This window comes from Haemaphysalis longicornis, unplaced genomic scaffold (genome assembly GCF_048455015.1).
Source record: "Haemaphysalis longicornis isolate Haplotype H1 unplaced genomic scaffold, Haemaphysalis longicornis Haplotype H1 scaffold_11, whole genome shotgun sequence".
NCBI lineage: Eukaryota > Metazoa > Arthropoda > Arachnida > Ixodida > Ixodidae > Haemaphysalis > Haemaphysalis longicornis.
In genome coordinates, this window is record NW_027526214.1 from 61,320,215 (window position 1) to 61,336,498 (window position 16,284).

Consider the following 16,284-nt stretch of genomic DNA (forward strand, 5'->3'; position numbering starts at 1 on the left):
CACTTGGCTGCATAGGTGACAGCGTGGGTTTCTAACAACCAAGACAGAAGGCCGTGTTTTGGAGAGGGACTCAACCCTTGATCCCGTCTATGTTGCATATGATGTGATTGAACACTCCGCAGAATACACAACACCCGTTTGCATAAAATTTCATAAATAAAACATGAAACATGGCTTTTGAAACCTTACACACACGAAATGATCATGGTATAAGGAGACCAAATCAGACTTTTAGAGGACAAAAATATGGAATGCGCTAGAAGGATAACCCTTCACATGCTAAGCAAAAAATTCCAAATTGAAAGCGGGTAAGACAGGGAGATACCATTTCGGCAAATGAAATCACAGCAATCCTGGCCGGCGTATTTAGGCGGCTCGACTGAGAAAACATTATTTTTATTGGCTCATGCTCTGTCACCAAAAGGACAATTAAGGTGTAATGTGACGAAAAAAAATTTAAACGAGGAATACTCCAGCCAGGTTAGGATTGTGGAGGGTGCAGTATTGCTGAATGAGGCTGCAGAACGCCTGCAAACCATGCTTTTGCAAATAAATCAGAAACTATGGTGGTGAGACCAAAATAACTACGAATAAATTTAAAGCGACAAGGGATAAGCATAATACAATGAACTCTGAAACTTAGTACGCAAAACCACAGAAGTCGTAAGAGAATATAACTTCCTTGTGGACATAGTGCCGACCCCGACCTCAAAAAAGGAATCCGGCATAGAATTGTTATGGTTCGGGAAGCCGTCGACAAGCACACGTAACTAATAGAATGTAAGATACCTGTGTTCCTTAAAAAAAAATCTACAACCAACGCATGCTGCCGGTTGTGACATGCGGGGCTGCAACTCGGCGTCCAGATAAACAAGTACAGCGCACACTTAGGTATGCCCAACGGGCCATTGAGCAAATAATTTACCCAGCTACAGGAAGCGAGCTACGGGGCTCTGAATAGAAACTAGACTAGATATCACAACTGAAATAAATAAAAATAAAATGTCTTTAACTGGCCCTGTATAGGGAAGAATGTAAAAATGGGCTGACAATTAAAATAATAAAGCGAATACCGAGAGAGGAGTACAGAAGATGGGGAATTCCATTGTTCCGTTGGAGAGTTGAAATAAAAAAATTTGGGTGAACTGTGCCTCGAGCAGCGCAGGACAGGAGAAGTTGGAAGCCATATGGAGAGGCCATCGTTTTGCAGTGTAGCTGTGTAGGCTGATGTTGATGATCAGGACGATGACGACCCCATCTAGCATCGGGGTCACCACGCTGTGTTTGAAACACTTTTCCAATCCCACGTACGTGCTCACATCATCCTGTATGCCAGCGCATTGCATATTCGTCGTGGGAATGTGTAGTTAGGGCACACATGGACATGTAGTTTAGGGCTTCGCCTAGGATACTATGAAACCGCGTTTCCAGGGGTGGACCCTCCAAAGCAAAACCTTGCAGTTCCCCTGCATGTCGCGTTGGGACGATGTAGTCAACAGTCTCATTGAGTACATGGCAGCCTCTGGCTGATCCTTTTTAAAAGCAACACGCAATGCACCATCTTCCACCCTTGAACACTTGTCCCACGTTTGTGCGAAACGCCTTAGTGGTGCATTTTAATTGCCATGCTGGAGTTTTTAGTAATAAATACGCTCACTTGTTTGCCCGAGACGTCAACTACTGTACATACTAGGATACCTAGCCCACGGCTTTGGAACGTCGTTACTCATGCCGCCTCCTCTAGGCTTAGCTCTTGTGATGGGCTTTCTCTCCACTCTTGCCCTTATGCCACACGAGTGCTTGCTGGGGAAGTTACTACAAAAGGGTTGTTTTAATACTGCAGATAACCCTGCAGTTTACAACAACGAACCCCAAAAAACACAGTGCCTGTCCTGCGGCAAAACTCTCAATCTGGAAAACGTTTCATAGATTTCTTAACAATACCCTTTGATGTCCCTGAAGAAAAAAGTGTATGACAGCAGCATCTTTCCGGTACTCTTCTACAGGGCAGAAACCTGGAGGCTCACGAAGAGGGTTCAACAAAAATTGAGGACAATTCAGCGAGCAATGGATTCCAAGATTGTAGTCGTAACATTAGGTGACAAGAAGACACAGGGGCGGGTCGGTTAACGAACGCGTGTTAAGAACATAACACAGAAGTTAACAAGAAGAAATAGGCGTGGCGCAGGGCATGTTCTCTGAATTCAAGAAAACCGTTGGTCATAAAGGGCAACAGAGTTGATCCGTAGAGAAGGCAAGCGCGGCAGTGGGCGGCAGAAAGTTACAAGGGCAGAAGAGAATAAGAAGTTTGCCGGACTAAATTGGTCGCAGTTGCGCACGATCCAGATAGTTGGAGAAAAGTGGGAGAGATTTCTGCCTTGGAGTGGGCCTAGGGAGGCTGCTGTTGATGACGACTCACCCATGCACCATCTCTCAAGGCAACACTTCAAGCCTCGGCAGACTAGCTGAACAGGGCCACATCAGCAATGATGGCTCTACAGCACCAAAAAGATGCTAACGTTTTGGAGGCCGGCACAACGAGCCCAACCTATAACCACCTTGCATTTATTTTCTAAAAAAGCGTTTTATCATCAGCCTGTCTAGGCACTATGCAGCGTAAGTTTTTCCCATCCATATCAGAATTATCGCGGACCAGTGCTCACTGCGACCAATTTACCCCACCAAGCGTATTGATCTTCTCTGCCCATCAAACTTTCTGCCGTCCCCTGCCTCGCTTGTGTTCTCGAAGGATCCACTCTCTTATCGTTATTGACCGACGGTTATCTTGCCTTCGTGCTACATGGCTGCTCCTACCCCATTATTCTTTATAATTTCTACTAATATGTCCTAAGAACCGTTTGTTCCCTCACCCGCTTTGCTCTCTCCTTATCTCGTGACGTTACATCCATCATCCTCGATTTCATTTCTTATTGAATCGCTTCCAACTTTAAGGTAAACCTTTTCAGTGATCCTCCCGGTTCCTGCTCAATAACCTCCGTTGAATATGCCAATTCAATAAGCGTGTTTACCACCCTAAACGCTCGCGATTCATCAAAGTCTGTGCCCCGAAAGAACCTCTTTGAGGGTGACGGCGTTACTGAGCGGGTTTTTACTGGGCGTGATAGTTTGAGCTTGGAGTTATACCAAATGACCAGCCGCCACCGCAGCCGCAGCGCGGACAGCCGCGTGCAGCCACACTGCCGCCGCTCCACCCATCTCCGCCGGCCAACTGTGTCCATGTGACTAACTTAGAGACTTCACGTTCGTTTCAAAGAGAGATGGCACCACTCTTTGCAGCCTCACATTTTCTCACTATAGCTGTGCCAGTCAATCATTTCAGCAGTAGTGGGGTGGAAGGAAAGAGAGAGGACCCGGATTTATCAGATCTTGGTGCGCAATCTTCATTTTGCTTAAGCGGGACTAGACAATCTAAGCTACAGTCGTTTTTATTTCCCCAGTTTGTCTGACATGCGAAGAGCTTTACCCACTGTCATTTGTTCACGTGCATTTTTTTAGAAGACGTCAAAAAAGGCGCCATCATCTCAAGACTCTAAGCATAAACACAACTATCATTTCCCAAAAAAAACAGGAAATGGTCGCACTTGGACACTGGTTATTTCTACAACAATTTGTGGGCAGAACCTGGCATTGTAACAATGGGGTACAAGCATAAAACAAATCACCAGTTAAACAAATCGTAGAAGGCCGGCTGAACTCAATAAATTGACAAACACGAGTCAATAGCACCCTCAGTAGGTCGTGTTTGTTCATCTTTCTGCTACTATTGGTATATTTGTGTGCGTCAGGCATGTGGATCAAACGCTTCATAAATGGCTTATAAAATAACTCCAGAAAAGCGATCTCGTCAACTATTTCTTTTCAATTTTCAGTGGCTACCATACACAGCGATAGAGCCAATTTCTCTCAAGAAAATGTACCCTCGGCAGCAAACCTGTCGATTGCCATTAATAGGCTTGCCGGCATCCAAAGTTTAGTGTAATACGATTTCTTGTTTCGAAGTATGTGTTACTACAATTGTTTAAAATTTCTTTATATTGGGTCATCTGCGATACAGTACCTTAAAGGCAGCTGCGAAGATCAAGTGGGTTGGAGGAGGAATGAACTTTTTTGCAGTATGCAATTTAAGGGCGAGTGGTGAATTCGGCAGCGCGTTCCACCAACGCTTTCTGGACCCTCGGGTCTGAGCCACCCAACGCGGACTCCCACTGATGAACAGAAGGGATTAGGGGTTTCGAGGGCACGCCCACATATTGTTGCAGATAGTGTCGACATCTTCGCAGTGGGGACATAGGTGTGGTGGGTACTAATCGGGGTATATGCGATAAAGCTGTTCGCTTCAATGAAGGGTATTAGTTTGAAGGATCCGCCAGAAGCTTTCTTCCTTTGTAGAAAGCGAGGAGTGTACTGGAGGTTATTTATGGCGGAGGAGGCGGTTGTACGCGGTGATAGCCGCGTACGTATTAAGGTTATCTCCAGGGGATTGCGCTCCGTGGTTTGGGGTAACAGAAAGGACTGCTCGGTCAGTAAGATCTCAAGCTTCTTTGTGGGCTGCCTCATTACCCCCTAAGCCATTGTGGGCACCTGTCCACACGAGCTCTACGGGCATTTTGGGGGGATTACTCAGATGTTTGAGAGCGTTGGCTGAGATGCGCCCTCGGGTAAAGTTCCGTATAGGAGATTGTGAATCACACAAGATGACTTTTCGGCCAGGGCTCTCAGAAAAGGCTCGCGCTATTTACCCTTCTTCCGACTGCGTAGGCAAGTCGGTGCGGATGGTGAGAGATGCGATTTGGGGACTTAAGACTGTTCATGACCGCCAAGGCATAGGCTTTGTGGTTTCGGTACCTACCATCAGCCACATAGCAGGTTGTCGGTTTGAAAGGTTATTTTTCTGCCATGTAATGAGCGCGTTGTTTCCTTCGAGCGTCGTGGTTTGTGGGGTGCATGTAGCGGGGTAGCAGCCGGATTGGGATATTGTCTCAAATGTTAGGGGGATTCGGGTGGGCAGAATTAGTGAAGATGGGGATGCGAATCTGTAATTCGCGGGGAATTGTTATTCCCACAGGGGATGATGCTAGACAGGAGTATTGATTCATTAGATGGGCCTCAATAAGATCCTCAGTTGTATTGTGGATACCAAGCTCCTCCAGTTTGGCAGTGGAACTGCTGTGAGGTAGCTGCAAGGCGACTCGGTAGACTTTACGCTAGAGGCGATTTATTTCTCAAGATCTGCACGCGTGGGATTGAGGTACAAGAGGGAGAAAGTGAGGCGACTGACAATGAAAGTTTGAATGAAGCGTAGGCCTTCCGCCTCCTTGAGGCCTTGTGCTGGGGAGCGATACTTGGTAAATACATACCTCGTAAGCCTGAAAGCAATAGTTTTCGTTACGCTATTTTATTAAGTCACTGAAGACACATAATTCGTGTAAATAATACAAAACGAACTCAACTATTTCAATATATAATCAATTCGTTATTTACGACTGGGCAGGTATTTATTTATTTATTTATTTATTTACTTATTTATTTATTGGCACCTCAAGAGCACTTTTGGGGCATTACATGAGGGGTGGGCAGGAAAATAGGCAGGCGAAATACAGTGCAATGATACAGTTACAAAAAACCTAGAGAAAAATCTGTTTACAAGGCTCTTGAAAAAAAAATTCTTGAAGAAACTTTTTCTATTCGTGAATTTTTATGTTCCTTTGGGAAGTTGCGTTTTTACCGCATGCGCTTCATTTGCAGAAACACCGTCCACATCCACTGCGATATTTTTCTCTTTTCAAACCAGGTTTTCATTGCCTTCCTCTTACAACAAATAAACGTATCTGGGAGTAAGTGCTCTGGTGTTTTGAAACAGTTTACTGAGTCTGCGAACTATTTATAACTACAATGACAAATTTGCATCCCATGTTATAATACACATCTACTGTGATGTGGAAAGTTGTATTACCAGTACGTTATCGTTTGATTTACCAGCAAGTTTCGCTTCTTTAGAAGTCAATCACCGCAAAAATATTTTGCAGTACTTTTACTGCAACAAATGTGTACAAACTAACTACTGCCCTTAGAATTTTGGCGCCGATGTTCTGCGGAAGCCATAATTCAATGCTAGCATCAGCTATTTCGCACACGAATATAGACACCCTAAAAACTGATTTTCGTTATTCTGGTCATTGTAAGGCGAACAATCGTAAACTGATATCTTAGATCTAACTCAACTTTTAGGCACACACACACTGCTCAAAATTTATTTTTCTAGGGAAATACAAGCACTTCTACATAAAAAAGTGAATTTTGTAAGAACACAATTTTCGTCTCCTATCACGAGTCCATGAGTTATTTTTCTTTCCTGGCGCAACCATTTTACACACCTGCACAAAAATGTTTTCATGTGTACATGCACAGCATCTGTGAGAAAGATCGATGGAAAAAGGAGCCATCAAATAAATGCCCGAATCGGCCTTTGGAAAAGCAAGAGCCCATGCTTGAACGATAAAAATTTTTCACTCAATTTAAAATATACATTTAAATGTTGTTGACTTCGTCATGGCAATATTATTATAAATTCCTTGAAATAAAACGCTATTTTAAGTGGCTTTCTCAGCTTCAGTTTCTGATTTCTCTGTGTTGTTCCTGTAGTGTTTATTGCTTTGTTCGAAGGCGAACGATGATATATAAAAAGAACAGTGGATAATCCAAAACAGCCAGGGTAATCCAAGAACAGGCAAGACAGACAGAATTGATGCAATGGTGAGAAAAAAATGGAAGCTAAAACGTCGCTAGATATGTACAGGGCTGAGAAATGAGGCATCACAAACGTAAATTTCTAGGATACGCTCCAGGGCAGTGCTTTGCTTTTTGCTTGCGAATTAAGAGCTTTGTGGGAAGTATTCACAAAATATTGGGTATGTATTGTCTGCGGAAAAGAGGCAGAAACTACGCGGCAATACTGCTGCAATGCGAGTGTATCCATCGATATCTACATGAGGGAAAGATTCGGCTTCGAGAAGCCCTAGGATTTTAGAGCAGCAAAGACGAAATTAACTTCGAGGTTATCGACGTGAGAAAAAGATTAGAATAGTTGTGGACAAAAAGCAGACTCTAAATCGCAGAGCAGAGCTGCCTAGCACTGTTACCACCTGTAACAGGAAAAAGAGGTATTTTCTGCCTAATAGGTTTTTTTGTGCCTGCCCTAAGCAGCGCAAGTATTAAACCAAGAGTATAAAACATAGGTACTGAAGCCCTTCTTGGTAAGATGAAACGTCATCACACCGCTACAAAGGGCAAACTAATACCGGTCATCAATCATAATCATTTTGTGGGACAAATACCCGTACTTTTTATTGGCTATTACAGGCTCTACGGAACACTAGGCATTTAAAAAAATTGCGAAGAACTTAGGAGAAATTTCATGTTTTATAGGTATAAACTCTTGGTAACAACATGACTACCCGATCGCTGTGGCAGAAACACAAACCTCTGACGGTGCATCGAATCCTTCTAACAAAGGTCCAGGTATACGTACTGATTCAGAACTACCTTTTTCACATGAAGATAAAATATGAATCTCACAAACAAAGAACACGGTGGAGGCCTTCTAGTCTCTTATTACAAGAAAAAACATCGTCTTTTGCGCTTCCTCTTATGGGTATGAAAAAATGCCGTGAACCATCACCTAAGCCAGGAGCAAAGAAGGATTTAGAATTTAATTAAAGGAAGGAAACCCTTTATTGCAGAGGCAAGTTAGGAATAATGATACTTGTAAAAAAAGGAAGGCCTCCTTTCGGGAGTAAACACATCCGCACTTATATGTAATATTGCGGTTACATATTGTAAAAAGTTTTTTTACAGGAAATGTTTAAAATAATTTAGTTTTATTTATTTCCTACCTATTTCTTCAATATGATTGACAACTTATCTCGTAGTAAATAAAAGGTGTGCGGCATTTTAGGTATAATAAACCTTTCACAGGCATAAGGAGTAGCAAAAGTAATACCCCCTCTAAATGAGCTTTCCGAAGGTGTCCTATAAACAAACGACTGTGTAAAACTTTCCATTTTTTGGCTAGAGCTATTTTAGAAGCCAATATAAATAGCGAGCTAGCAGAAGTTCTCTGTAGTTGAATTCCTTTTGCTCATTTGCTGGCGGAATAAAGGTAGTTTTTCCAGGACAAGAAAAGTCGGAACATGCGGGAAGTTTCACACAATACCTTAGGTAATTTTGAAAAAAACGCTATTGGAAGCAGCAATATTTTTGTAGCGCTAAGTGAGCGGTGGCCATAGGGACCACAAAAAACGAGTTCCAACTTTTATACAGGTTAGCAATTACTATCGATTGTAACCAATTTGTTATGTACATCGTCTAGGAATACGATTGTAAGATTAAAACTGTAGCGGATCGTTAGACAACACAATTTTCTTTGTTATATTTGCAAAAATTGAATTTTTTTCAACCCTGTAGACTCAGTACTTCAATCCACCAGACATTATTATCCTATGCTCGGAAGCAGCAGGGAGCCGGAAACCCGTGTCCCCAACCTTCAGTTTAGTATGGGCTGTACACGTCACATTGGCACTGGACAACTCTTCGATCTAGACAAGATTGAGTATTGGCCGTGCTGGAAGCACCCAGGAGCGCCTGCCTCTGCTCTCGATTGGTTGGTATACAACTGGGCGTTTTATGACGTTTGCCCTTTGACTGATGTCAACGTTAAAGTAGGCTTTGCGCCCTCCTAGCTCCGTATGCGCCAGTATGGAGGAATGAACTACTCACGCGTTAGCTATGCTGGCAAATAAATTTCCCCATATTTAACACTGTTTCTACTGATGAACCAGATTTGACTGATGAGGATCTACAATTTCCGCATTAAAATCACCCGCCAAAAAGAAATATAATGAGTAATTACAAGTAATTGATAATTGGGACTCTAAATGGCAATGCTAACTGGTTTTATTTCGGTCGCGTGGTCCCTGATTATTTCACGCAATAACAACAATTTTATCTCCAATGTCCCACTTGGAAAATTACATATTTTCTTCCCTGAAACACATGATATATAACCTTTCGTTATTATTAAAAATTGCAGTATGTTGAAGCTTTGCCTTGATGTGTTTGTTAAGACCGCATCAGTTTATGAATATCTGAAAAAGAACAACATGAACTGAGAAGCTGTGGCTGAATATGCGAAGATCATTGTTTATGATTGAGGATTTTATGAAAAGTACATTGACAAATTTTCCGCGGTACATATGCCACATAAAGTCCAAGTTCATATTAATTGTCTTCCTACACCAAAGTTATATATTTTTTATTTTTGGGTAAATTCAAAAGAGGTAAATTACTTAAAGTGACTTTTCGAACAAAAAACTCATAAAAAACATAAATTTTACTAGCAAGCTACGTAAACTTGCTAAAGCAAATAATAAAATGGTGTGCTGCAAGACGAATATTTAAAAGCAACGGATGTGCTTTTTCCAAATCAAAACTTCTCAGTAACCACTGCTCTGTGAGTGTCCACTGGTCACGCGCCGCACATAGAAAGACTGGTTTATAATAGAGTTTGTGGAGAAAAAAAAATTTTAGAATAGAGAGACATGGATGCCAATTTAAAGACAATTTCATATTTATGACCGAGATTTTTGACAGTGTCTAAGTGATACTCTAATTGGGTGGACTCAGAAGAGGAAGAAAAACGTTTTTTCATTCAAATGTGCAATATTTCACTTTCAATATACAATCATATAGGTGGCCATGGATAACTACCAACTTTTTACAGAAGTAAGCTTACCGTATACCAGTACTAAAAATAGAGATAGGAGTAATATTTAATAATCCTTTATAAATAACCGTCCAATTCACTGTTATAGCAATAATTTCACTATAAAATACAATTTTTTCTATACTTGTAAACTTCGGTAGCACATCAAAATGAACAAGATAATCTGATTGAAAAAATTGTTATTTTTTAGAAAAAACATTCGTTTATTTCGTAAGGATTTTTTATGAAATCTTGAATGTGGGCTATACGTACCGTAATAAAAATATTGGTAGGGCTGGCCATCATGGAAATGGACACTACGCTCGCCCAGCTTGCCTCGAATATATTCGCCCGTAAGTAGCTATAATTTGTATTCAAACACATTTTAAATCGACGCAGAAGCCTCTTCCTGTCTTGAAACCGCCTGGAGGCTCTTACAAACCATTTGTCACAAACAAAAATTTCGACTATGCTGAATGCCCTGCCACCGAAGTAAGGTCTGTTCCCACTCTTGAAGTGTTAGTTTGCAGTATTGCCCACAAACGGCAACCGTGTCACACCACTTCGACAACATAACCCAATAAACGTCCGGTTGCGCACTGGAAATTTTGAAAATAGTCAGCTTAGCTGCTCTGGAGAACACATCCGCCGCCACAAATCCCCACAAAATTTGTACTCCGGGTGACTTCATACTACGAAAGCGGAAGCACTATATTTACTGCAGGCATTGAAGATTGCAAGGAAGCATACTAAGCTGCCCTTTCCAAATACAGTTAGTGTGACAACACAAGTTTGGTGGCTGACATACCTTCCATTATGCTTTCACTCATCTGGGTCACCTTGTTTTTGAAACATGCCCACCTTCTCCAACTAAAATAAAGTAGCCAGTCAAATTGTGGCCATTGAATCTTCGAGTATGAAATTCCTAGAAGGACAAAGTGCATGCCCCAGCGTTTTCTCAACATTTGCCATAAATAAACATTTATTCATCATCATCATCCACATAACGCCTCGATGTCATGTCATAAAAAATACCGCATAGAGCATATTTAGAACCAACCTAACAGAATAAATTTAGAAATTAACATACTCAAAGTGAGACATTTCCTGGCCTCAAAACTTATAACAACATGCAATCCTTCATAAAAACCTAAACTAGTGTGCACCCCTTCTTAATATAGGCTAATACAAACAATTTTTAACTAAATTATGGACCCGTTCGGAATACGAACCCAAATATGTACAGGAGACCCTCGATAAATGCCTTTTCAAGGAACCAAAAAAATAGGTTTGTTTAAAAGGATTTCCATTTAGTGAAAGAGATGTGCAAAAGTGCAAATTGATGTGCGGGCACACCAATATTATCATCCCATACAACTCTAAAAACTATAATTTTTCCGGGAACACAAAAAGCTACAGGAGGTTTAGGCACCATATCCTCATAGTAGATTTTGCAACAGTGAGTCGTTGTGCACTACAAAATGCCCCAAATATTTTGGTTTGAGTCCTTCCATCTGCACAATAACGGAGGCTATAGTCCTCAACTTCGCGAGTGCTTACGAGCTACCAAATTTATTCGAAGGCAACGCGATATTGAAGTGCGAAAAGCAATACGATTGCACGAACGACGCGGCAGGAACCGGTCCCCGTAACCTCGGCGTCTTGAATTCAGACGGACCGAGTGGAACAAGAACTACGTTGTGGCATTCGTTGCACTAACACGGGTGACCGCTCACAAGACGAGGTTTATGAGGGAAACAAGGCTGAAGAAAACATGAAGAAAAAAGACAAAACAAAAACAAAATACCCCTAACCACAAAAAGCGCATTCTCACGCCAGTGGGTTTTACAGTAACTCATTCCTAGATCAGTGTAAACGGTGCCGCGGAAATTGTAGTTTCGGTTAACGGGAGTTTCTTTACGTTATCTGAATACCGAACCAACCAACTTGCAGGGTATTCTTCTGTTTAGGCTGCAGCTCTGATTATCCAGCTTTTACGGTACTTCATAGGAAAGACTGGCACTGACATTGCATAGGCGTGGCGTTGGGTATACTAATTTTTAAGAATACCACTTGCAATTATTTCTGAAGTTGGAGACGCGGAGTAATGTTCTGTAAAATAAATAGCAAAAGTGCATTGATAGTTCTTGGCTGCATCTATCGGAGCCTCAGATGTGGACACGGGTGTGTGACTGCCATACAGAACATTTTCATCAAATGCTGGAAATTGCCCGGTTATCCTTATGGGTGGTTTTAACCTTGCTGACTTTAACTGGGCTACCATGCTGCAAGGCGAGTGTCGAAGTATACTCGACTTATTCTTGCTTAGTAATATCTCTATTTTAGAATACGAGCAGGTTGAAGTAATAGAAGAAAAATCAGATCACAGAATTACGGTGTGTATTGTGACACTAGATTTCGCAATACCAGTGCAAACCGTTGCGCGAACCATAACCAATTTCGACAAAGCGAATGACGCCCTCATACAAACCAACTTTGCTCCTAAAATCCTAGTGTTTCCAGAATTGGCCTCAGATATCCCGTCGGGTGTAAACGATGTCTGGTTACATTTCAGAGCCGTATTGTCACAATGTGCAACTACTTTTATTTCTGTGCAGTTACAAATACCACTTAAAATAACCCATGAGTTAATCGGGAGGTAATACGTGCAAAATACCAACTCAAAAGTATACGGAAGGCAAAGAAGGCATCAGGAACCAACCGATCTAAGCCTTCTAAGTTTAAACGTTTCAAAGTATATTTCAAAAAATACAATAATGTGCGATTACAGAAACTCCAGCTTAGAGCGTTCTTGAAGTCTATCATGTTCTCAAATTGCTTCTGGAGACGTCTCCAAACACCGGCTGCCTACCGCAAAGCAACTGGCAAGGTCCTGCTCATCAGCACGCCATCTGAAATTGTCATGGCTTGTAAGTAGTCCGACAACACATAAAGAAAAACTTAAAAACACTTGTTGTTGGTGTAACCTGTATACGTTGGCACGGCTAAAATGAACTGCAACGACGCGCTGCATTGGCAGTTGCATTGATTAGATTGTAGCGCCTGATTACCCAATGATGCCTTAGTGTATTGCTTGGTAACTTGAAGCGCCAACAGTTGATTTTCGAACTCAGCCTTCGATTCTACCAGTTGAGCCATCAAATCAATAACTGTCTTTGTGCTGTATTAAGCGGATCAGCCTTTGCAGTACTATGAAAAAGAAGTATGGAGACATTTTCACTTCACGCAGGAACAGCGCTCTCCTAAGGTTGATATTGTAGCTGCAAAATACTCTCAACATTTCCTGGAATACCGCCTTTCTGATGGGCACAGAAATAAAAACTGCTTCGAAGTGCGCACGCAAGGTCATTCATTTCGATAAGCGTAAATTCAGTGGCGAGTCAGTCACACAATTTGTTGCACAGTTTTCGGCTGCTCCGTTCCACGGCAGCTTTGTCATTGAGACTTGGCTCTAGGTAGACGATTGGAAGCATCCTCTGCTGGTTGAGTGATGCTCGCAAAGTAGGCACGGAGGGCTTTTCCAACGCTTAATCCGCCGGTCACTGCTGAGTGAAAAAGGCTAGCGACCCTAAGAAATTATACGCAGCTCTAGAGCATTGTGCGAGTATTCCCACATGCGGGCGGTAGTGAAGCCCGCTGGGCGAGTCACGGCTCGAAGACGATTAGAGACACAAAATAATGAAACCACGGTGGGCGCGAGTGAAAAAACGCCCTTCGAGCGTAAAGGATTTCCAAACCCGAACCCGCCGGACGAAGTAACGCCAATCCACATGAGAACAAGTCGCCGGTTTATTCCGGGAGAACAAAGGAATGAAAAAACAAAGAAAGCAACTTTGGAGGCACTGTTACGACAGTACAGCTAGCGTGCGCATAAAGACAACATTACTGCAGTTGAAGCACTGCTTATTCAGAAAGGTACGGCCTGGTGTTGTACACTTACGACGACATCTTCAGTAACTTCTGCCGTCGACGACTACGCTGGTAGCACAGGTAGCAACCAGCGTCCGCCACGGACTCTCGTTGCTGCTCGCTATCCGGGCATCTTTGCTGTGGCTGGCCGCCCGTGGTCACGTCCGTTATGATGAAGAGCTGGATAGAGCGCATAACACACAGTTGTCTGAGAGAAGAACGGAGGAGAGTTTGCGCATGTGTAATGAGGAGTGCGGACTACGCCGGTCAACGCGGTAGAGGCCGAGTGTAAGAGATGCCTTGCATCCAAAACGTCAGAGTTGCCAGCGTGGATCGACCGCTTCGATGACAACCGCTTCGCCACAGCCCTCAACAGACGCTGCGGAGAAGCACAGGTGCGCAGCCTACATTATACAATGGGGCGCCAAGCTTTGCAAATCTTTCCTACGTTTGGGCTGACTGAAGAATAAGCAAGAAACTACGTTGTACCCAAGCTGAAGTTCCACAGTCACTTCATCCAAGAGCGCAAGATTGTTTACGAAAGCGCCTGTTTTCACAGACGCCAGCAACAGCCTGAAGAATCAGTGGACGAGTTCGTGACTGCACTTCACGTTCTCGCGGACCGTTGCGAGTTCAGCATATGAAGAAGGGACTCATCCAGGACTAGTTCGTCGTTGGTCTTCATGACGCGACAGTGTCCGAGGCCCTACAGATGGACCCGCAGCTGACATTTGCATCGGCGCTGGCCAAGCCTCGTCTCAAGAAAACCATGCGACAGCACCACCAGCGTCTCCGGCCGGAAAGTGTTACTCCGGTAGCCCGCCGAAACTTCAGGAACATGGCACCGGTGTGGACGCCGTGTTCACCAGAAACGACCGCAACCAAACCAGGGACGGTGCTTCTACTGCGACGGCAACTGCCACCCGATACCGGCGTGCCCGGCAGTATTCGAAGTGCCACAACTGCGGCAACAAATGACATTTCTTCAAGGCCTACCACAAGAAAAGGGTGTCTTCGCAAAGAAAGGTACGCGTCTGCGCGGTCCAACCCGACACCAGTAACTTTTGTTGGGGCGATTGACACGGACGGTAAAGCACGCTATGTGCAAGTTACGATAAACGCAGTGCCAATTGTTGCTAAGGTCGAGTAAGGTGCAGAAGTGTCTGTTTTACCGTCTAAAGCAAAATGGAGAGACGAGCTAGTTGGTTCGCAATTTCCATGAGTGGAACTTAAGCGCAAAAAAAAATTCCCTCGCACTTCCCCGAGGGGGAGAGTGTGTAAGTGCGAATGCACGGTTGTTGATTGCGCGATTACGGTGAATATCGTGATCTTAATGAGTAGTCGAGAGATTACACACACGCACACAACTACAAAGAAAGATATTTCACTCGTTATTGCTGGTACCGTTGCCCGGTCCGCCATCATCGTTATCGAGATGCAGGACCAGCGACCGCTCTCGACGACGGCGCGCGCTCGACTAATACCCTCCCGCGCCACGCGGCCGCTACACGAGCGCCCTCACGCGTCGGAATGCGTAGCGCCCGCTACGCAAGCGAGAGCGCTCCCGCCCGAAGTGGAGAGGTGGCGCCCAACACCCGCAGTCACTGAGCGGAGAGAGGAGGAGGAGAGTAGCGCGCGCCCATCTCCCCACGTTGCTAGGGAAGACGAGGAGCGCGCGAACCCGCAGCTGTCGCTATGCGGACGACGGCGGCGGACGATTCAGGCTCGCTTAAGAAGTGCATTCGCACTTAAAAGTGTTCACAGGGACGAGAAAGGGAACGACACAGGCGCTGACTATCAACTGAAAGTTTTAATGAAAACGAATACACATTTATACCACCCCCAGACCGAACAACCCAGCACGTGTGCCCTTCGCACATGCGTACGGCCGTACAAGAGAACCGCCCCATTTCCTTCTCGTTTTCCTTCTCCTTTCCCTCATCTGCTGCCCCTTCTCGTTGAGAAGTTGGACTTCTTTATCTAAAATACTCAGCGATGGGTGACTTATACAATCGGGACCCTTAATCCGGATATGGAAGGCTTCTGGAAGTTCCCTGGTGGCACGTTCTCTGTGCTTAAAAACTACTATCGTGTCTGTGAAGTGTGGCTGATAACCGCATTTAGAACAGTGCTACGCCAGGTGTGTGTAGGGCTTTCCTTTCAAAGAGGAATGATGCTCCCTCAGGCGTACATTAAGACAGCGGCCGGTCTGGCTGACGTACACCCGGCCACAGGACATGGGAATGCAGTACACAACATTAGTCATGCAATGAACAAATTGGAGCCCGTGTTTTCTCAAACAACCTCGTGAGGTGGAGGATGACACGCCCCAGGAATCGAGCCTGTTGCTCACCATGGCGCATAAACTGCCCAGCTTGTTCCTGGCCGAGAACACCACCTTGACGCCGAATCTGTCGGCTTTCTTCTTGAGGCGATGCGACAGCGCATGTACATAGGGAATGACTGCCACTTTTTTGCTCTGGTCGGTATCTGTTATGTGATGCGCGAACCCTTTCAACTGTTTCACAAGACGCTGACAGATTGCCTGGAGGACGGAGAGGGGAAACCCTGCG